Below are 23,289 nucleotides of genomic sequence, written 5' to 3' on the forward strand. Positions count from 1 at the left end.
TTGCTGAATTTTCTGCTCAATGCAATCTAATCCTTTGGATTAGGTGTAAAGTGGGTGGGAACAGATAATTAATTTAGGAGCACAATTCTCTGAGTTTCGTGTCTTTCGTAATATGACAGGGGTCCAAAGCATAGACGGTGCCATTACTGTGACAGCAGTAAGGGGATGTACACATATTGCAAAGGGACTGCCCACAAACTAAACAGCTTGGATTTTTGAGCTGCCTGCATTTATTACCAAACTATTGTATTTTCTTCTCTTTATCCCTTCTTCCCTTGCAGTCTTATGGTGTAAAAATTTCAATGATTACCACAAAAAAGAGTAGCGTCCTAAGCAGCCAAGTCATGTGTCTTTCATGGCCAGTAAGGTCAGAGTATGTGCCAGCGACCTTGATGTCAGTTAAGAGATTGTGTAAGATTTTTAACCATGGTTGGTGAAATGGTGGTAACTGCAGTTTGAGCTACAACAGTTCACTCTAAAGTTGCTTACACCTGCTCTCAGCACTGGTTTAAATCTCAAAGGGATTTCTTAGGAACCTGCTTCAGAGTTTCTGAAAAGCCACTGAATGCAGCTTGCCCTGTAAACTGCTGAGTATTGGTTTAGCCGCTTTCACAGTAATGACACAGTCTCTGCTTTGAACCTGTTAGTTCCCCTTGAGTGCACCTCTCAGAGGCTCGACTTCCAGCAACTCTCTTGGGGGTGGAACCACACAGTGCTAACATTTGCAGACAGGATCTCTGGACTACAGCCCCACTTCCCCTGCTGCCCTTGTTACCGGCTGTGTTATCTGGGTTTAATACTTGTGCGCTCTTTTACTCTGGGAGCCCATGATGTTGGCTGATGAATGGGACTTAAGGCTTCTTGAAAAGAAAGGCCTTCACCCCAAAGCCCTATGCACTCAGTCAGGAACAGAGGCTGCTAACAGGAGAAGTTTGGAGGGAGTTTTCAGAGGGAGTGTGAGACACTTCCCTTCCAGGTACAGCTTTATGTTTGATTCCACGACAGCCAGCAGTGAATTAGCGGTGGTGACGTGCATGATTTCTTATGTGTGAAGTACAAATTGATGGCTGTGGTGGAAGAAAAGATTCTTGGATTAGAAGGGGAAGTCAAGATTCTATTGAAAACCAGAAACTGAGACATTCCTACGTAGCCAGGTGGAAGAAATAACCACACTTTAGGTTCAAGGAAGAATGAAACCAGCCACCAAAGGCTTGGAGAGAGACGAACAGAGAGAGGAGAAGGTTTCTGCATGGCTGAAGACAGACCACGATAGGCAGGCTGTGGCCACCAGAGAAGCAGATCAGGAGGAATTTGAAATAATTACGTGTGCAGATTCTGTCTCTCTCTTTCTCAGCTGTGTTATCCCGGCCTGTACCAACCGGAAAGCACTATAGACTGGCATTTCTGATTTTCACCGAATCATTGAAATTCCATTCCATTAATTGAAATTCCAGTTGGAGAAGAGCCAGTAGGCTCCCAAAATGGCTCTGTAGAAGCTCTGACAAGTCCCTGCAGCTCCTAGGTGGAGCAGTGACCATGGAGGCTCTGTGTGCTGCCCACACCCCGACCAGAATTCTGGCTTCATAGCTCCCACTGGCTGGGAACCACAACCAACAGAAGTTGTGGGGCTGGCACTAGCAAGCAGAGGCAGCCCACAAAGCCGCACGTCTGCCTAGGAGCAGCAGAGACATGTCACCATTTGTGAGGAGCTGCCTGAGGTGAGTGCTTTTCAGATCCGGCACCCCAAAACCTCTCCTGGGTCCAAACTCCCTGCCCTAAGCCTCCTTCCATACCCTCCCTCCTCAAGCCTAAACCCTATAACCCCACATATAACCCATAGATAGGCTAGTAAATTAAAGGGGAAAAATGACAACCCCACAGACATAACAAGGAGGCCTGACTACAACCATTATTCTGATATTTATTTAAACTAGCAGGACCCACCCCTTTCAGTGGGGGGTGCGGGGTTGACTGGTGTTTGTAGCAGGATTGGGGTAAGGGTGACTGGTCCGTTTGTGGAGGCATCGCTGAGCAGCAGCTCCGAGGGCACAGGAGGAGGCTGGCGGAAGAAGAGCGCAGGCGTGGCCAGGTATTATGCCGGCTTTGAGCGGCTGAACCCTGGCCGGACCACCCCCTGCCTGCAGACCACCCTCTGCCAGCCTCCTGCTCTGCTAGTGGCCCACTTCAGCTGGAACTTGCGGTCCCAGCTTTTTGCTGATGGGAGGGGCCAGCCTGGCTGAGATATGGTGCCTGGGCAGCCAACCTGCTTGGGGCGCAGCCTGTGGCAAAGCGGGAAACGGTGTTTCTCTGGGTGCTGGACACAGGACCCCCTCCCAATGAGACTGGTAGAAACCCTAGGGGACATGCACTCCCCTCCCCTCATGTTCCCACCAACACTGCTCAATAGGGTGCCCCCACCTGCCCCTCTGGGTGGCCCCCCACAGGCACCAGTCTCCCCTGCCCCCACTCCTGCCACAGGCACTGGGGCTCTGGGGAATGTTCATACTGACTACAGTGGAACGCATGAGGATATGGACTGGTGGCAAGCCAGGGGGAGGGTGGAGGGGGCCGCAGTCACGGGTGCAGTGGGAGGGGCTGGGAGGGAGCATAGAGGTGGAGCGGGAAAGGGGGAGGGGCTGCAGTAGGGGGTGCGTGGAATGTTCACACTGACAACCGTGGCACAGATGCATGGATGGACGCCTCCCGTTTCAGAACAGTAAATATACAGAAAGGACATATTTCAAACATTTCAAGAAATAGCAGTTTCTAGAGGTGACTTACAGACATTGAAATGACAATGAGCTCCAGTGATCTGACAGAAATTTCCAAACTATTTAGGTAGCTTACTATGGCTACGTCTACACGTGCAGCCAACATCGAAATAGCTTATTTCGATGTTGCGACATTGAAATAGTCTATTTCGATGAATAACATCTACACGTCCTCCAGGGCGCTATTTCGAAGTTGGTGCCGCTACTTCGAAGTAGCGTGCACGTGTAGACGCAGCTTATATGAAATGGATGGCAAATATAATTACAGGAGGAAATAGGGAAAGGTTCTAAGCGTGTTAATCCTTTAATTGGGGTATTAATCCTTTCCCAAATATCAGACGGTATGTAGAATCACAGCAATACTGGTCAAGTATCAGTAACCGAGTAATGGATCTCAGAGTTCATGGATAAAAAGGCTTGTCATATGACACAACTGTGTTCACACTATCTAATAGCATGGTGTATTACTGCAGAATTTTGGAAGGGGAGTGAGATATTGTACCTTAACATAACCAGCAGGGGGCAGAATAGTTTGATAATGGAAACCTTTTGTAGATGTGAGACAAAGGGACCATTTTTTTTAAAATATAAACCTGGCTATCATATCTAGAAGAAGGCTGGAAAACAAACAGGAGGAATTAGAGGCCCTGGCACAGTCAAAGAAATATGAGGCAATTGGAATAATGGAGACTTGGTGGGCTAATGCACATAACAGGAGCACTGTCATAGAAGGGTATATGTTCAGCAAGGCCAGGCAGGGGAGAACAGGAGGAGGAGTTGCGATTTATGTGAGAGAGGACTATGATTGTTCAGAACTCCAGTTTATGGAGGCAGTAGAGAGAGCTGAGTGTCTTTGGGTTAAGCTTAAAACCAAAAGCAACAGAGACAATGTAGTGGTGTCTGTGATAGGCCAACAGATCAGATAGATGAGGATTTCTTCAGACAACTAAGACAAGCTTCCAGATCACAAGTATCAGAGAGGTGTTAGTCTGTTGCTTCAAGAACAACAAGAATTCTTGTGGCACCTTATAGACTAACAGATATTTTGGAGCATAAGCTTTCGTGGGCAAAGAGCCACTTCATGCATCATGATGAAGTCATGCATCTGATGAAGTGGGTCTTTGCCCACGAAAACTTATGTGCCAAAATATCTGTTAGTCTATAAGGTGCCACAAGACTTCTTTTTGTTTCAGATCACAGGTGCTGGTTCTCATGGGAGACTTTAATCACCCAGACATTTGTTGGGAGACCAACACAGCAGCACACAGACAATCCAGGAAGTTTTTGGAGAATGCTGGGGATAACTTCTTGGTACAAGGGCTGAAGAAACCAACCAGGGGCCATGCACAACTTGACCTGCTGCTCACAAACAGGGAAGAACTAGTAGGAGACAAAGAAGTGGGTGGCAACATGGGCTGCTGTGATCATGAGATGGTAGATTTCAGGATCCTGACAAAAGGAAGAAAGATGAGCAGTAAAATACAGACCCTTGATTTCAGAAGAGCAGACTCTGACTCCCTGAGAGAACTGAGGGGCAGGATATCCTGCGAAACCAATATGAAGGGGAAAGGAGTTCAGGAGGACTGGCAGTATCTTAAAGAGGTCTCATGGAAGGCACAGGAACAAACCATCCCAATGCACAGTAAGAAAAGCAAATATGGTTGGCAACCAGCTTGGCTTACAAGGGAAATCCTTGGAGAGCTTAAACTCAAAAAGGATGCATGTAAGTGGAAACTTGGACAGATGAGAAAGGAGGAGTATAAATATATGGCTGAAGAATGCCGGGGGGTAATCAGGAAAGTGAAAGCACAACTGGAACTGCAGCTAGCAAGGAATGTTAAGGGCAACAAAAAGGGCTTATACAGGTATGTTAAAATAAAAGAGTTATCAGGGAGGGCGTGGGGCCATTACTGGATGACAGAGGTAACTTGGTGACAGATGATGTGGGAAAGCCTGAAGTACTCAATGCTTTTTTTGCCTCAGTCTTCACGGACAAGGTCAGCTCCCATACTACGGCACTAGGCAATGCAGTATGGGAAGGGGGTGGGCAGCCCTTGGTGGGGAAAGAACAGGTTAAGAGCCATTTAGAAAAACTAGATGCACACAAATCCAGGAGTCCAGATTTAATGCATCCAAGAGTACTGAGGAAATTGGGCGGTATGATTGCAGAGCCAGTTGACTATTATCTTTGAAAACTCGTGAAGATCCAGAGAGCTCCCAGATGACTGGAAAAAGGCAAATGTAGTGCCCATCTATAAAAAAGGAAAGAAGGACAATCCAGGGAACTATAGATCTGTCAGCTTCACCTCAGTCCCCCGAAAAATCGTGGAGGGAATCCTCAAGGAATCCATTTTGGAGCCCTTGGAAGAGGGGAAAGTGAGCAAGAGTAGTCAACATGGATTCACCAAGGGCAAGTCATGCCTGACCAATCTGATTAGCTTCTGTGATGAGGTGATTGGCTCTGTACACACAGAAAAGTCAGTAGATATGATATATCTTGACTTCAGCAAAGCTTTTGACAATCTCCCACAATATTCTTGCCCATAAATTAAGGAAGTATGGATTGTCTTTCTGTCCATGGACTGTAAGATGGACAGAAAACTGGCTTGAAGGATGGGCCCAATGGGTAGTGGTCAATGGCTCAGTGTCTGGTTAGTGGTCAATTTCCAGTGGAGTGCCCCAAGGATCAGTTCTAGGGCCAGTACTGTTCAACATCTTTATTAATGACCTGGATGAGGGGATGGATAACATCCTCAGCAAATTTGCAGATGACACTAAGGTAGGGAGTCAGGTGGATACATTGGAGGGTAGAGGTAGGGTCCAGACTGACCTAGACAAATTGGAGGATTGGGCCAAAAGAAATTTGATGAGGTTCAACAAGGACAAGTGCAGAGTCCTGCACTTGGGATGGAAGAATCCCAAGCACTGTTACAGGCTGGGGACCAACTGGCTAAGTAGCAATGCATCAGAAAAAGACCTGGGGATTACAGAGGATGAGAGGCTGGATATGAGTCAACAGTGTGCCTTTGTAGCAAAGAAGGCTAATAGCATATTGTGGTGCATTAGGAGAAGCATTTCCAGCAGATCTAGAGAAGTTGTTATTTCCCCCTACTCAGCTCTGGTGAGGCCGTATCTGGAGTGTTGCATCCAGCTCTGCACACACACCCCTCCCCTTGCAGTACAGAAAGGATGTGGGTGGATTGGAAAGTGTTCAGTGGAGGGCAATGAAAATGATGAAGTGTCTAGAGCACATGACCTATGAGGAAAGTCTGAAAGATTTGGGCTTCTTTAGTCTGCAGAAGAGAAGACTGATGGGTGATTTGATAGCAGCCTTCAACTTCCTGAAAGGGGGCTCTAAAGAGAATGGAGAGACTGTTCTCAATGGTGACAGATGACAGAACAAGGAGAAATGGTCTGAAGTTACAGAGGGAGAGGTGTAGGTTGAATATTAGGAAAAACTACTTCACCAGGAGGGTGGTGAAGCACTGGAATATGTTACCAAGAAAGGTGGTGGAATCTCCATCCCTAGAGGTTTTTAAATCCCGGCTTCACATAGTCATGGCTGCGATGATTTAGTTGGAGTTGATTCTGCTTCGGGCAGGGGGCTGGACTAGATGACCTCATGAGGTCCCTTCCAACCCTAGAATTCTATTATATGATTCTATGGTTATGTAAAATAAAACAAAAGAAACAAAGCACCTGAGAAAAAGAGAAATGTTTGTTTTTTATAATAAAATATTCACAGTGTCTAGCTCGTTTACTCAATTGATGAATGTCTGCTCCCACGTCAGCTTTTACTCCAAAAATTGCCATTATTCTAATCTGAAACAGAGCAACTGTTCTTCCTTGAATCCACTCAAAGCCTGCGAAATGTAAGTACCTCCCTCCTCAAACCACTGCAATGATCAATTTTTGAATGAAAGAATCAGGAGATCAGTAGTGACAAAAGAAACAAACAGGAAAGAGAAGTGTGTTTTGCAGTGTCACTGTTATCTTCAATCACTGTTCCTGTAGTCTTAGAGGACTGAAAATGAAAAGCAAAAAGCATCATTAATTAAAATAAAAAGAGCCAATCTCTAAACTGGAAAATGATAATGCAGTCCACTGCCACATAAGTTTACAAAGATCTTCACTGGTTTCTACCACTTGGACAATGGCAGTGTAGATTTCTCAACCCTCATGGCAAACAGCTTCTGAGCACAGCTGCGCTTTTTATAAAGTCTTCACCTCTTCTGCTCTGTTGGTGAATGGAAGCACTTACAAGGTTAGTTCATCTAATTCCCCAACTGATGGCAACTGTTAGTGATGCCATGGTTAATCATAGTGCATTTCTGGGCTCCATTTGGCCACAAACAATGCATTCAAAACTACAACAGATGTTTCTGCATTTTGGTCAGCAGCAACCTACCATCATATTTAATTCTTTCCTCGCAAATGGCATGCTGACAAAGCAACAACAAGGAAAGTGATCATCCACATCAGCAGTAAAGCTGAATGCTACCAAAATAAGAGACCCTCATTTTCACAAATAGGACTGCACAATCATGTGGCACAAAAATGTACATGCAATTGTGTTATCAGCTAGCATATACAAATATTACTATTTGTTCTTTATTAATGGGAGTGCTCACTGTACGATAGGCACCTTCGAAACAATTAAGGATGGTCTAAACCATAAGACACTAATAAGCTAAGAAACTGTATGTGCAAAATAGTGAATGACTGAATTGCCAGATGTGTAATCTGACATCTGACCTCAAATTTCCTAAAATGGGAGTATCACATACTAAATCCTTGTTCAGACACTGGCCTGAATTTTTAACATATTGAGCACTGAGCAGCCTCCAATGGTCAATAGAAACTGTTGGTAGCAGAGAGATCACAAGTGGGATCGTGATCCACCGTGCTATACACCAAACACATGTTAGAGACAGATCCAAATTTTCAAGACTGAGACTTTAATGTTAGGCTCCTAAGTCCATGTTTAAAGACCCAAAAGTGGTATTTTCAAAAGGTCCGAAGTCATTTATGCAGTCTTGAAAACCCACCCTTACATAACTAAGGGTGTAACTAACTTACGTAACGTAACTAAAAATGGTTCTGAAAAATTAGGTCAGAGACCCTGATGCAAAGACGTTGCATGTCAAACAGACAAAGCAAAGGATAGGAGAGAAAATAGATGTGCAGACGGGTAATTTGCCCAAAGCCACACACCAGGCAAGTGGCACAGCCAGGATAAAATCCAGGTCTCCTGGTTTGTAGTCTAGTGCACTATCCATTACACCACAGTGCTTCCCAATTAATTTAGTTCATGGACATGGATTTGGGACCCTAATTTTAGGCCCTTATTTTTGAAAAATCATTTTGATCCATTACCCATCTGCAGCTGGGTTGCAGTGGTTCCCAACCTATTCACCATTGTCGGCTTCATATACAGCTCTCCTTGTATTGTGTGAGTTGCATCTACGCTACTATAATGCCTGTACAGGACTTAACTTCACTGTGTATCCCTGAAAGTCACTTAAAACTAACTCCAAACAGCCCAATCTATTTATTGAAATAAAGGTTTTTTTTTTCCTGCTAACACACTGATTTACACAAGCGAGTGTAATGAAAGTTGTGTGAAACTAATGGGAAGTGTGTGTGTATGAGAAAGAGGGAAGAGGCATGCGAGGAGGTGCAGTGCAGTCTGCATGATGTGTGGCACACAACAGCTCTGTGCCTGGGCACCTCTCACCTCGTGTGAGGCAGGGCTAGAGCCCGGCTGGAGGTGGTCCAGTTAGTGAATGGACTCTGACCTCTGGTTGGTGGTAGTGACTATGGAGAGGGTGTAGCTCAGACACAGGGGGCTATTCCAGGCTATAGTGAGTGCAGGAAGTACACCAGGAACATGCACTCAGTCCCCTAGCGGGCTCCACACTGGAGTGCTGCCCAGGCCAGAAGGACACTGATGAGGTGGCGATTAGCACTCCGTAGCAGAGATTGCATGGGGAGGGGACAGGAGGAAGAGGGCTCTTCCTCACCCGGCTTGCTGTGGCTGCCCAGCTGAACACACATCCCTCCACACCTTTCTCATACTCTCAAACAGTAAGAGGCTAGGACGATCCCACCCACCAAGCCATGGGTAACACTAGCTGGGTAGCCTCCCATGGGACAAATTTTCACCCCACCCCAGCTCTGCCCTCAGAGATGGAACTTCCAGGGCAGCCTCCTGGTCTGCCTGTGAGCTCCCAGTCTGGACAGAACCAGTAGATGATGGGCACCGCTTTTCTCCAGATGACTCTGGTACAGGCATCCAGAAGTGTGGTGGCAGCTTACTGCTCATCCCCTAGCAGCAGGTCCTAAGTCATCCCCTTTTCTTTCCCCTCCACTTCCCACCTGACCTCTTGCCCTGCCCTCCCACAGGTACTCACTGCTGTATAGAAACTGGATCCAGAATATGCAGAAAAGGACAGAGACCAGGAAGAAGCAGCCTACCTCACTCAGGCAAAGGGGCCAAGCAAGAAGGCACAGCATAGGTAGGACCCAGCCTCCCTCCCCGTGGCAGGCTGAGCAGAGCAAAGCAAGCCCTGGCTGGCACTCACAGAAATCAGGAGGGGCCATGTCAGGTGTGGGCTCATGGCTTGCACAGTTAATGACCCTGCTCCTTCCCTGCCAGTGGCAACTAAACTTTTGGCCTCTAGCCAGCAGATCTGCTGGGCACTGCTGGATTGCCTTTTCCGCCAAACGTCCTAATCAAAAACCAGACACCTGGCAACTCCACCAGTCTGTGCAACACAGGGAGGGAGGAAGGAACCAGATGAGCTCCTCCACTGCCCCAGTGGGTGGCTTCACCTTCCCTGCTTGTGAAGAGTGCTCTAGCAGGGCTCTGTGGCGCATCTGCTCCTGCCAGGAACAGGAGTGAGAGGCAGCTAACTTTGAATTTTTCTAGCATGCAGCTGGGTTACAGCTGTGTGCAAATTGGGCTGCAAGCAGGTTGAGAATCGCTGATCCAGGTTTATTGTGGCAGCAGCTGTGATGGGGATAAATGAGACCTTAGTTATGCTGCATAACATTTAATATTTATTTGTGTTAAGCCTTTGAAAAAATTACAAATAAGCATTTCTTCCTAGGACATATTGTAGGAGTCACATAATACTTAGGTACAAGAGTCTATGTGCAAGAGAAAGATTCAGTCCCTGCTACCAAAATCTCCTAGAAGAAAATGAGATACACATAGTAACAAAACAAACAATAGACCAAATAAAACCCACCATAGCTGCGTCTACACGTGCACGCTACTTCGAAGTAGCGGCACCAACTTCGAAATAGCGCCCGTCGTGTCTACACGCGTCGGGCGCTATTTCAAAGTTAACTTCGACGTTAGGCGGCGAGACGTCGAAGTCGCTAACCTCATGAGGAGATAGGAATAGCGCCCTACTTCGATGTTCAACGTCGAAGTAGGGACCGTGTAGACGATCCGCGTCCCGCAACGTCGAAATTGCTGGGTCCTCCATGGCGGCCATCAGCTGGGGGGTTGAGAGATGCTCTCTCTCCAGCCCCTGCGGGGCTCTATGGTCACCGTGGGCAGCAGCCCTTAGCCCAGGGCTTCTGGCTGCTTCTGCGGCAGCTGGGGATCCATGCTGCAGGCACAGGGTCTGCAACCAGTTGTCAGCTCTGTGTATCTTGTGTTGTTTAGTGCAACTGTGTCTGGGAAGGGCCCTTTAAGGGAGCGGCTGGCTGTTGAGTCCGCCCTGTGACCCTGTCTGCAGCTGTGCCTGGCATCCCTATTTCGATGTGTGCTACTTTGACGTGTAGACGTTCCCTCGCTGCGCCTATTTCGATGTTGGGCTGAGCAACGTCGAAGTTGAACATCGACGTTGCCGGCCCTGGAGGACGTGTAGACGTTATTCATCGAAATAGACTATTTCGATGTTGGCTGCACGTGTAGACGTAGCCCATATGTCCAGGAGTTTTGGTCCAGTTTATCTTTACAAATATTAACGCCTTTGTCGTGCAAACATTGACATGCGGAGGGAAGTTGTTTGAGTGAGTACTATACTAAAGTTAAGAGGACTGCTGAAGTGATTACATTTATGCATGAAGTAGATTTTGGAGGATCTGGGCTTAAATGTATAAACCTTTCTAGACCAAAGTAGTCAAGAAGTGAGACTATTTTCAAACTTGCAAAGGGATAATTTTTAATTAATTTTACCTTCAGAACTGTTTAGTGGAATTACCTGACATCTACAGAGAACACTCTAAGCCTAAAGATAACAGCTTCAGTTTTCAGCTGGCAATTTTACACTGTCCTAATTGAAGGAAGGTTTGGAAATGGATCTTATAACTAACCCTGACTGGTAACATTAATCCACCTTAACGAACAGATGATTGTCTTTCCATAACAATAATGGAAAAATGCTAATCAGGCAAAACAACATCCATAATGAAACGTTGGTTTCCTATGGTGCTTTAGATATATATTAATTGCTTTTGTGGAGCAGAACTCAGAGATATTTAAAGAGTTGCATATTTCCTGATGGTCACCCAATAATGACTAGGGCGTCTTCATGTCACCGTCTTAGTCGTGAGTCCATTGACAGCTGATCAGCCCAGTTCTGGAGCCGCAGATCCTATCACATAAGGAGCAGGGGTTGGCAGTTGTTGGAGTGGTGCAGGGCAGTTTCTGATGCTCTTTTCTTCTTCTCCACCTCTGCTCGTCTGCACTGCAGCGGGACCTCTCAAATTGTGCCACCCCCTCACCAGATTGCCATTCTCCACTGGGGACGGTCTTGGGCAAACTTCTCTAAGTGTTGACACTGATGCTGCATTTTTCCATGTGTGCCTTCAGTATGTCCTTATATCACTTATACTGGCCCTCAATGCTCCTCTGTCCTTCCTCCAACTTGGAAAACAGAACTTGTTTTGGGAGGCACTGATCAGACATCTGAACCACATGACCAGTCCAACTAAGTTATTAATGAATGGATAATGGATTCAATGCTGGCCATGTTTGACTATTCCAGGATGCTAGTGTTCATGAGCCTATCCTCCCAAGAGACATTTAGGATTCTCCTGAGGCAGTGTTGATAATATTGTTCAAGTGCCTTCAAAGGACATTTGTATATTGCCCAGGTTTCATAAGCATACAGCAGCATTGGAACAACCACTACACAATATACAAAGAGCTTCGTCTTGGAATAGATGTCCCAGTTCTCAAAGATCCTTTGTGTCAAGTGGGCAAAAGTAGAACTTGCACAGCTCAGACAATGATGGATTTCCACATCAATGCTGACTTTAGCAGAAAGATGATTTCCAAGGTATAACTATCGCTCTGAAGATACTTTCCCCAATGCAAGAGAAGAAAGAACTAAAATAAATAAAACAACCCCCCCATGCTATAGACACCTTCTCCCTATAATAGAACATTTTTGACTTTTTACAACTCTACTGGCTTAGTATTTACACTGTACAGTTATAGTGGGGAAGCCCAGCATTGTTCATACTAGCCCATGGAGTAGTTAACCTTTCCTTTCTCATACACACTTAAGAAATTGAGTAGCTTTAGGCCTCAATGCACAAAGTCACAAGTTCATTGCTGTTACATAAATGTTTAATTAGCTACCTTTCTGAAAACTGTAACCTCTACAAAAGGTTAGCAACTACTGTGACAGCTTTAGTGGATTTATACTACTAGAGAGGGTTCGTGCAGTACATATAATTAAAGTGGAAGTTTTTTAATCTTAGTAATGAAGCACTAAAATTACACTACCGGCCTACAGCAGGTGCTTAAATAACGTAATAGCAGCACCAGCTAAATGAAGAGTTGATGCTAAAATGGACTACTCTTTTTACAGTGGCAAAACTATTCTTTTTACATTGAAATATAATTTGACTGTATTTGGGGCTTTAAACATAAAAGTCTACAAAAAGGAAAATTCTAATTTTTCTCACCTGCTTTTTTTCTTCCCAAAAAAGAACTCCTATTTTCCTTATGTTTCTAAGACTAAACAACGGTGCTTGTTCATCCAACAGATTCCAAAGCATCGTACAAAAGTCTCTAAATAATAATGCAGCCGATTTATGCTGCACAGAGGATTTACTTTGCCCATTGTTGCAGCACTATCATGTATGGGGTAAAATGCAGTAATTTTTATTTAGCAACCTCCAGCAGCGCTGCAGACCAGTAAGAAAGAACACTTCATCCAATAAAAGGAGACTGGAGATTCAGGTAAGTATAATGTAGTTACTGAAATTAGAATTTTACTAAGACAATGAGGTTAAAATGCTAGGTACTGAACTAACATTAAGGGCATACTGAACAGGCATTAAGAGCATACTCTACAGATTCTATAATCAAGAGGACAGTTTTTGGTATACTATCCCACCAGAGTATCAATTAATCTTATTTCCATGGGGATTTGTTATCCCACTTTTAACAGCCAAAAATAAGATCCTACAGGATGAAAACACTGTTTTAAAAAAGTAATTGGTTTCCATCAAATATTTCTTAGTTTCAATTCACTATACCATTCTGGGAAAAAGAAATGAGGAGGCAATTTCTCAGTGGGAAACTTTCTCTTGCCCTTGCTGCAGAATTTAGGAAGTTGTAAGGAAATAAGTTCAACTACTGCAGCCCCTAGGAGGTGCGCAAGAGGGGAGGACAGCTGCCCTCTTGAGCATAAACCCATAAAATTATAAAAATGTTATGCTCCAGCACCTACAGTTTTCCATGAACATGCTTATGTACCTTGCACCACAGAAAACTTTATACATACAATTAATACAATTTTCTAAGGGCATTCATAGGAAATTCATGCACTGAAAATACATATTAGTAATCTTTTGGCAATTTAAATCAACTGTTCCAATCCAGATATATTTTTAGTTTCTACTTATGGAAGAAAACATTGCTTTCTTTTATAGAAGTGTAAATCCAAAGCCCACTGAAGGAATTAATTTGGCTTTTCACCACAGTAATTGAAATCAGAAAGTGGCCATGTAACTTCTTGAAAACACACACACACACACACACACACACACACAGAGTTAGTTTACTGCCAAGTTCACAACATCAAATAATAGAATGCTCATGTAAAACAGAAAAGAGCATCACAATTAAAAAAAAACAAAACAGTTAAACCTATGACATTTTGAATGGAGGTAGTTTATATGCTGTTATCCAAACAGTTCATTGTCCCTTATCAAGGGACATAAGAAAATGTACGTTTTCATTCTAATAACAACCTTAACTGACTCACAAGACACACAAATTCTGCCAACATATACAAAACTAATTATATAATTATATAACTTACATTATACAATATATATTAGAGTTGTAAAATATAAGCATCAAAGTATTCCTAAAACAGCACTGAGTCCAGCTACTAACCTAAAGGAAAGAGTTTCAATAACATTGGCTCCTGAACAAAACTGTTTTCCTTGAAGATATCCTATTGATCACAGCCTCAAGTGTTATGGCTGTACTACATGAAACTTTGTATCTTTATCCGCAAGTGCGGGATAAAAATCATTAAGCTGTTTGCTATTTTCAATTAGGTAATGCAAAGAGTCTGTTTAGCTAAGTTAACCTCACAAGACACACACTGAATCATCATAATTGCTGACGACAACAGCAATTACATGCTACAGTTTGTGTCTCATCATTCACTTATTTCCCTTACACAATAAGGAATTGTTTCAAATATCATATAACTAACACGATGAATTGTTAGCAACAGTGGAGAAGATAAAGGATGAATACACATTGATGGATAACACTGCTTTGATGAGTGATAATAAATCAGTGCTCTAGAAGTTAAAGAAAGTCTGCTACAATTAATGCTTTAACATGGTTACAATCAATATCCAATATTATTATGCCTAAATCCAGAAGCTTAATTGTAAAAGTTAATGTCATGAATTAATGCAGTAGCCATTCGTGAATCAAGATGTGAACTGAAGGCTGCCTTAAAATACAAATAAAACACCTCTGGTACTGACATTCTGGTCACAAATGGACATTTCTTCAAATTACAAAAGAAAAATCCCAGGATGCAGTCAAATTGCACACAGTGGTGAAAGTGGCAGCAAAATGTAATTTTAATCCACAACCATGTTGTGTAAAATTGCTGTTGAAAAGATATGGAGTAGTGTCTAAAGAATACTTTAAAATGAGTGTGTCTTGAACCCAAAGTATTGTTGAGTAGGTGTGGGGATTTTGGTAACCATTTCTAGTGAGGTGACAAAGTGATTCTATGACAAGTGCTTTAACAACAGACCCAAATATTCTCAAGACAAAAGTATCTGTAACATGGACCCCTGAAACCTGTCTTCACTGGGCAACCTTTCCATGGCAAATTTGAAACATCCTGGGTGCGTCTACACTAGCCAGCTACTTCGAGGTAGCTGGCACAACGTCGAAATAGTACACGTCGCGTCTACACTTGCTGTGAGCTATTTCGATGTTGAAATCGATGTTAGGTGGCGAGACATTGAAATCGCTATTCCTATCTAAAGATGGGAATAGCGCCCTACTTCGACATTCAATGTCGAAATAGGGTGTGTGTAGACGCACCGCGTCCCGCTACGTCGAAATAGCGGGGTTCTCCATGGCGGCCATCAGCTGAGGGGTTGAGAGCCACTCTGTCCAGCCCTGTGGGGCTCTATGGTCGCTGTGTGCAGCAGCCCTTAGCCCAGGGCTTCTGGCTGCTGCTGCTGCAGCTGGGGGTCCATGCTGCGTGCACAGGGTCTGCAACCGGTTGTCGGCTCTGTGGATCTCATGCTGTGCAGGCCGAGTGTGTCTGGGAAGGGCCCTTTAAGGGAGTGGCTTGGAGCTTTGCTGGCCCCTTATTTCGACGGCGGGGGTAGCATTTGTGTGTGGACGCTCTGCATTTCCTTCCAGGGCAGCTCCTTTCGACGTTCTCCATTGCTACTTTGACGTTGAATGGCGATGGCACCAGCCCTGGAGGACGTGTAGACGATACGTGTCGAAGTAGCCTATTTCAATGTTCTTACGTCGAAATAGGCTACTTTGACGTAGTGTGCTAGTGTAGCCCCTATGAATACTTCTTTTCTGGGATAAGCACGGCAGGGAGTGTTGCATATCATCATCTTGCTTCACATCATCCAGAGTCAGCACTAGTACAGTACATCCAAACCATCACACAAGTATTCATGGATTTACTGTCACACCACCAATTTTTTTCCCCTGATCTGCTTCCCCTGTTCTGATCAGGGAATCATCTCCATGGCTATGTCTTTGAGCCACAAAACTAATGTTTCTTCCACTTCCTCTTTGTCAATATCTATCTTCACCTTATTCCTCCAATAACTTTTCTCACTTTATCTTACTGGTTTGAGGCTACTAAAGTCCATTTTTTCTTTCATCAACCAGAACTTATTTAACCTAGCAGCCCTTCACTGTGACCAGACTGGTAAACTGAAAATTGTTCCTAGCAGCCCGAACATGATTTACTATACTATTCACATGTAAAATTCTGCAGAAGAATCATTCTGCTGACAAGGACCTGAACTCGCGCCTTCCACCCACCAGGGTCTACTGCAGTACCATAATAAAGGATCACCATTCAGGGCGGAAGCAGGAAGCTGAACATAGGGAGGAAAATAGGACGTATCCTTCACAGGGCCAGGTGAGGAGGCCTGGGATATATGGACAGAAAACAGAGGATAACTGCACAAGGGAGGTGAAACTGTAGTGTAATATTATAACAGCTGTGAAGGCAGATGAAGGCTGCCGCTGATAGAGGATTTTTGTTTATCATGGTGTCCATGCCATTGGTTTCAAGCCCTCTATCTGTCAACGACAGTGTGGTGACTATTTTGCACCAGTCTTCTCACTCTAAGGCTACGTCTACACGTGAAGCCAACATCGAAATAGCTTATTTCGATGTAGCAACATCGAAATAGGCTATTTCGATGAATAATGTCTACACGTCCTCCAGGGCTGGCAACGTCAATGTTCAACTTCAACGTTGCGCAGCACCACATCGAAATAGGCTCTGCGAGGGTACGTCTACACGCCAAAGTAGCACACATCGAAATAAGGGTGCCAGGCACAGCTGCAGACAGGGTCACAGGGCGGACTCAACAGCAAGCCGCTCCCTTAAAGGGCCCCTCCCAGACACAGTTGCACTAAACAACACAAGATACACAGAGCTGACAACTGGTTGCAGACCCTGTGCCTGCAGCATGGATCCCCAGCTGCCGCAGAAGCAGCCAGAAGCCCTGGCCTAAGGGCTGCTGCCCACGGTGACCATAGAGCCCCGCAGGGGCTGGAGAGAGAGCATCTCTCAACTCCCCAGCTGATGGCCGCCATGGAGGACCTGGCAACTTCGACGTTGCGGGATGCGGATCGTCTACACAGTCCCTACTTCGACGTTGAACGTCGAAGTAGGGCGCTATTCCAATCCCCTCATGAGGTTAGCGACTTCGACGTCTCGCCGCCTAACGTCGAAGTTAACTTCGAAATAGCGCCTGACGCGTGTAGCCGCGACGGGCGCTATTTCGAAGTTAGTGCCGCTACTTCGAAGTAGCGTGCACGTGTAGACACAGCTTAAAAGTCCCTGGAAAAAAACCACGTTTTCTTGCCCAGGATCACTCAAAATGGAGGGAAGTACTACGCAATGGTCCCCTGCATTTTGAACTTGCCCGCTGACAAGCTGAGAAGGACAACTGGCACTGGAGGAAGGAGAGACTGGCTTCCATAGTCAACGGCCTCCTGCAGTACCTGGAAACATTTGTTCTCACTGTCATAGAACTTGTGGTTCAAGGATCAGCCTTATCAGCACCTGAGGCTCCACAACTCCCAGGTGCATCTACACTAGCAAGTACATTCGAAATTAGGATCACGAGAAGCTGTGGAGCGTCTACACTGACATGGCGCTCTTCCAAAATTAACTGCGAAAGAACTCCCCCCTGCTTTCGCAGTTGGTCCTCCGCTCCTGGGATGGGAAAAGCGCCCTCTTGCGAAAGACAATTTCGAAAGAGAGCAAGTGCAGATGCTCCGTGACCTGCTCTTTTGAAAGAGCGGGTCCTCCATGGCTGCTCACAGCTGGCAGGTGGCGTCGCTGCTCACAGCAAAAGCGGAGCTCTATGACTCCAGCGTCCAGCCACCTCTTAGCATGCAGGCTCCCAGAAGCCCTCAGGCAGGAAGCTGAGAGCATGCAGGCAGCAGGGAGCACACGCTGACGCCCCCACAGCTCCCAGCCACAACAGCCTGGGGAAAGCCGCAGCCCCTTCGGCACCATGGCCAACAGCCGAGACCCCTGCCCATCCCAGGAGCCATCCAGGGACCGGGGGGAGTCCTCCCAGGAGGGGAGCCAGACGCCCAAACGTCAGGCCCCGTCCTGGACAGAGGCTGAGCTGCAGGACCTCCTTGCCCTGTGGGAAGAGAGGAGGTCCTGCAGCAGACGGGGGTCCAGTGCCAAAATGCGCCCGCTTTCGAGCGCCTGGCCAAGGGCCTCACTGGCCAGGGTCACCCCACCCGGACGCTGGACCAGAGGAGGTTCAAGGTCAAGGAGCCCTGGCCGGCGTACTGTTGGGCTTGGGACACGGCTGGGTGGTCAGGGACAGCGCCCACCAGCTGCCCCTACTATCGAGAACTGGACCGCCTCCTTGGGCTCAAGGAGGAGGGACTCCCGGCCGTGTATGTTGACACCGCTGACCCCCAACTGAGCCAGAGGAGACAGGGGCGGGGATTGAGGGGGAGGACTGGCCCGAACTACCGGACACCCGCAGGCACCCCCAAAGGATCCAGGACATCAGCAATGATGAGGGCTTGAGTGAGGGGGCCTTCATCATCAATGTCCCCTCAGGCCTATCCAGCCTAGCCCCCTCTGACCGCACCTCACCTGAGTTCCTGGAGGGACCCACAGGTATGCACCATGCAAGCTGGTGGGCACGGGGTCAGGGGAGGGGGCACGCAGTGCTGCCCAGGGTGGCTGCAGCCCACCCACAGGGACATCACCTCCAGGGCACGGGCAGGCCAGATGGCCCCGCCTCCCTGGCTGCACTGGGTTGACATGTGGCAGCCAGCACCATGCGAGCCAGACAGTACCACGGGCTGCCGGGCTGCCGAGGGACCTAGGGAGCCAGAGAAGAGCCAGTGCTCCCACAACCAGACCAGGAACCACAGATGCGATCCCTGCAGGACTGCCGGGATGGGGTGGGTGGGTTCAGTGGGGTCCCTCACTGGGACTAATGGCCCGTTCCTCTCCCCTTTTGTCTCCACAGTTCCAGAAGCCAACAGCCAGACCACCCCCACGACAGGCCCAGGGAGCCCCACCACCGAGGGTGAGGGGAAGTGGCTCAGGCCTCAGACAGGACAAGCACAGGGCCATTGCCTGTCCCTCCGCTGGCGCCACCAGGATGGTGAGGAGGAGGCAGGGGACACAGCCCACACGGCCACCCTGAGGGAGCTGACGGGAGTCATGCAGGAGTGGCTTGCCATGGAGCGGCAGCATGGGACTGGGTGGGGTCCAACTTGGACGCCCTCACCCAGGCTGTGGTCAGCCACCTGGACCCTGCCACCACTCCATCGCAGGTCACTCCCACACCCACAACCCTCATCGCCTCCCACTGTCCCCCAGGCCCCCCTTGCCCATGCATCCCCCTTCTCCCAGCGGCTCCCCCCCCCATCCCAATCCCCCATTACCCTGTCCCCCCAACAACACCCCTCCCCCGAGGAGGCCAACCTGGAGGCCCTGATCCCTTCCCACCTCTCCCCGGCCAGACTCATCTGCCTGTCCAACAGCCTGCTGGCCAAGTGGAGGCCAAGCCCCTGGTCCCTGCCTCCCCCTGTGCCAAGCCCGGCACAGGTGTGGGGACCGCGCCCAAGCTGCGCCCCTACCTCCCTGTGTCACAGGCCCCGGCCCGGCGCCGGCAGAGCCCCTGGACCCGGGGAGGAAGGGATGGGCATGGGCAACAGGGATCCTGGCCCTCGAGCCCCCTGGAGGGGTGAAGCCCCCCCACCCCAGCCCCTGTCCACTCTCCCCACTCCCATGTAAGCAGTTCTCCTCATTCACCTTCTCCACTCCCATGTAAATAGTTCTCCCCACACCCGTATATATAGTTCTCCCCATTCACCCTCCCCAGACACGTGTAAATAGTTCCCCTTGAATAACGAGGGGCACAGTTTTTCGTTACAGTAAATGTTTATTTTTATGGTTTACCCTGTGTCCCCTGTGCGTGGGTGCTGGTGGTTGTACGTGTGTGTTCAGGTTGCAGGTGGGGTGTGTGTGTGTGTGTGGGCAGGGTGTGGGTGGGGTGTGTGCGTGCATGGGCCTGCTGGACTTAGTGGCACAGGGCAGCGAGGGGCTGTTTGTACCCGCGTCCTGCCTCGGCAGCCCACCTCTGCATATAGGGCTTGCATTTTGCCTCCACCAGGTTATGGAGAGTGCAGCAGGCCCCGACCACCGCCAGGATGTTGGGGGGGCCCACCTCCAGCCAGGTGCAAAGGCATCTAAAACGCCCCTTGAGGTGGCCGAGCGCCTGCTCGATGGTGTTCCGGGCATGGTTCAGCCACTCATTGAAAAGGTCCTGGCTCGGCTGGATGTGTCCGGTGTGTGGCCGCATCAGCCAGGCCTGCAGGGGGTAGGTCGCGTCTGCCGCGATGCAGGGTGGCATCGTTGTGTCCCCGATGGGGAACTCCCGCCGGGGGATGAAAGTCCCCTTGGCCATTCAAAATAATTGAAACTGGTGTGATTATATTGTGTTATTTTGGGAAATACATGCAGGATTTTAAAATATTATTCATAGGATTTTTAATATTTTGGTGCAGATTTCTCTCCTGGAATGGAAAAGAAGGGAGAAGCGGGGTTTAACAGCACAATCTATGGACCAACATCTAAAACTGCCTCATTATTTTTTCCCTGCAAAAAAGAACCAGTTGAGGCACACTCAGCAAGGGCTTAGCCCTTTAAAAGACTTTGTATTAATATAAAAAAGAACAGAAAATAGTGGCGATTATTAAACAAAAAGTTAGCGAGAGAATATGGGTGAGGTAAGAGAGGGTTACACACCTTGTGCAGTAACTAAGGTTTTTCAAGATGATGGTTCCTATGGGTGCTCCACTGTAGGTGTCTTGGTGCCCTGTGTGTCTAATTGGAGATATGCAGTAGCAGAGCCCCAGTTGGTCATGAACGTGTCGCAGCCATCTCACGCTGCTCTGAGCAGTAACCCCATTTGTGCAGCCAACCATCCCTCAGTTCCTTCTCTACCTCTACCAGTCTCACAGGATCCCTGTGAAACTCCAAAGCGGAGGAGATGGGAAAATAATGGAGCACCCACAGGGACAACCATCTCAAAGAACCTCAGTTATCAAACAAGGTGATGAACCCTCTCTTTTTCTTCGAAAGGTGCCTCTGTTGGTGCTCCACTTTAGGTGACTCTAGAGCAGTGCCCCTCAGTAGAGACAAAGGGTTTTGGAGTTGATTTGTCTATGGTGGAGAGCACCAAGAGTCCAAACTGAGCACCTACAGCTGATTGCTGTCCCAATGTATAGTGTTTGGTAAAGGACTGGCCTGATGGCCAGGTAGCTGCTTTGCAAATGTCAGTGAAGAGGATATTATTGAGAAAGACTACCAATGTGTCTAGCACTCTAGTGGAGTGTGTGCAAAGCACGAGGGTGGGGGTGGGGATTGGAGCTTGCAGATTATCGTGTTGGTAACACAATTGGATACAAATAGATATCCATTTAGAAGGCCTCTGCATTGAAATGGTTTGACCCTGGGAACATTCTGTTGTAGGCACAAATAGTCTGGGTGATATTCTAAATGTTTTTGTTCTTTTAATATAGAACACCAGTGCTCTGCAGATGTCTAGTATGTGATGGGATGCCCCTCTGTTGACAGCATGTGGCTTGGGAAAATATACAGTAGGTAAATGGGCTGGTGGAGACTGAAGAGGGAGGTGACCTTTAGCATGAATTCAGGATGTGGTTTTAGGATTACTTTGTCATTGAGGAATGTAGTATAAGGTGAGTGCACCTGTAGAGCACCCAGTTCCCCCAACCTTCTTGCTGATGTGATAGCTACTAGGAAGGTGACTTTCTTGGATAGGTGCAATAATGAGCAGGTTGCTAATGATTCAAAGGATTTGCCTATGAGGACATGGAGAACAAGACTGAGATCCCACGTGGGCTAGTTTAGTTTGGAAAAAAGAAGATTAAGGGGGGACATGATAGCGGTTTTCAAGTATCTAAAAGGCTGTCATAAGGAGGAGGGAGATAACTTGTTGTTCTTGGCCTCTGAAGATAGAACAAGAAGCAATGGGCTTAAACTGCAGCAAGGGAGGTTTAGGTTGGACATTAGGAAAAAGTTCCTAACTGTCAGGGTGGTCAAACACTGGAATAAATTGCCTAGGGAGGTTGTGGAATCTCCCTCGCTGGAGATATTTAAGAACAGATTAGATAGATGTCTATCACGGATGCTCTAGACAGTACTTAGTCCTGCCATGAGGGCAGGGGGCTGGACTCGATGACCTCTCAAGGTCCCTTCCAGTCCTAGCATTCTATGATTCTATGAGAGTTGGATCCCGCAGTGTGGGTTAAGTGTTCTCGCTGCCCTTTAGGAAGCATTTGCAGTGAATGAAGTAAGCGAAGATGGTGAATCCGAGTAACGTAGTGTGGAAGGTTGTGATGACTACTAGATGCACTCTGCATGAGCTAGCCAAGGGGCCCAACTTTTTGAGTGTCAATATATAATCAAGGATTATGGGTCATGGGCCAATCATAGAGTAATTTGCCTATCTTGCTACGAGGTACAGATTCATTTCCACTTGTGCATGTATGTCTTTTTTATGCATTCAGCAGTATGCCCTGTACTCTCCTGGAATGGTCTGTCTCAAGACCTGTCATCTATGGATTAGCCAGGCCTTGAGATTTATTTAAAACAGTCACTATGTTGTCATCTGGGATTCCTGTTATGGATCGGGGGCGAAAGTGATGGCAGGTCATTGAGGGTATCCATAAATCTACTGGAGCTATGGGCAGTGTGAACCACCTGCCTTGAGATGGAGGATTGAAAGGTTGGGGTGATGGAGCCATCCTATGTCAGAAGATGAGGCATGAGGTGGGAGGGTTTGTGGTAGTCTCACAGCCATCTTTTCCTGGTATGGGAGCCATGTTTGTCTTGGCCAGGTTGGTGCAATGTGGATGGCTCTGGATTTGTCTTTCCTGATTTTATGAAGGACATAAATTCAGTAGAAGGACAGGAGGTATGGAATGCAGCTTTGCATTTCACAAGTAAGGCATCTCCCAAAGAGTTGTGTCCATGTCTAGCCTGGGAGCAGTACTGTGAGCACTTGGAATTATGAAAACATCAGTTGAGTAGATTCCACATTATTGGCTACTTTTTAGTATTCCAAGACCCAGCTCCCATTAGTGCGTTTGTGAAAAATTCCTGTTTAGTTGGTCTGCTGTTGCATTTTGGTGTCCATAGGATGTCCTTGTTGTTGGCGATGCAAAACTGCTAGAGATGGCTTGCTTCTGTACAGAGCAGATGAGATTAGGCCCCTT

General features: G+C 47.1%; 1 protein-coding gene and 1 long non-coding RNA gene across 3 annotated transcripts in view; one reads left to right on the forward strand and one right to left on the reverse strand.

Annotated features, from left to right (window-relative positions):
* Positions 1 to 23,289, reverse strand: part of ENTREP2 (endosomal transmembrane epsin interactor 2) — a 458,153-nt gene that overhangs the window by 44,918 nt on the left and 389,946 nt on the right. The gene's annotated exons all lie outside the window — the stretch shown is intronic.
* LOC142019664 (uncharacterized) lies at positions 1,588 to 19,217 on the forward strand. The gene is made up of 3 exons (XR_012647147.1): positions 1,588 to 1,718; positions 9,177 to 9,289; positions 19,008 to 19,217. It is a non-coding gene; the product is annotated as an uncharacterized LOC142019664 (long non-coding RNA).

Source organism: Carettochelys insculpta, chromosome 12, assembly GCF_033958435.1.
Source record: "Carettochelys insculpta isolate YL-2023 chromosome 12, ASM3395843v1, whole genome shotgun sequence".
NCBI classification, from domain to species: domain Eukaryota; kingdom Metazoa; phylum Chordata; order Testudines; family Carettochelyidae; genus Carettochelys; species Carettochelys insculpta.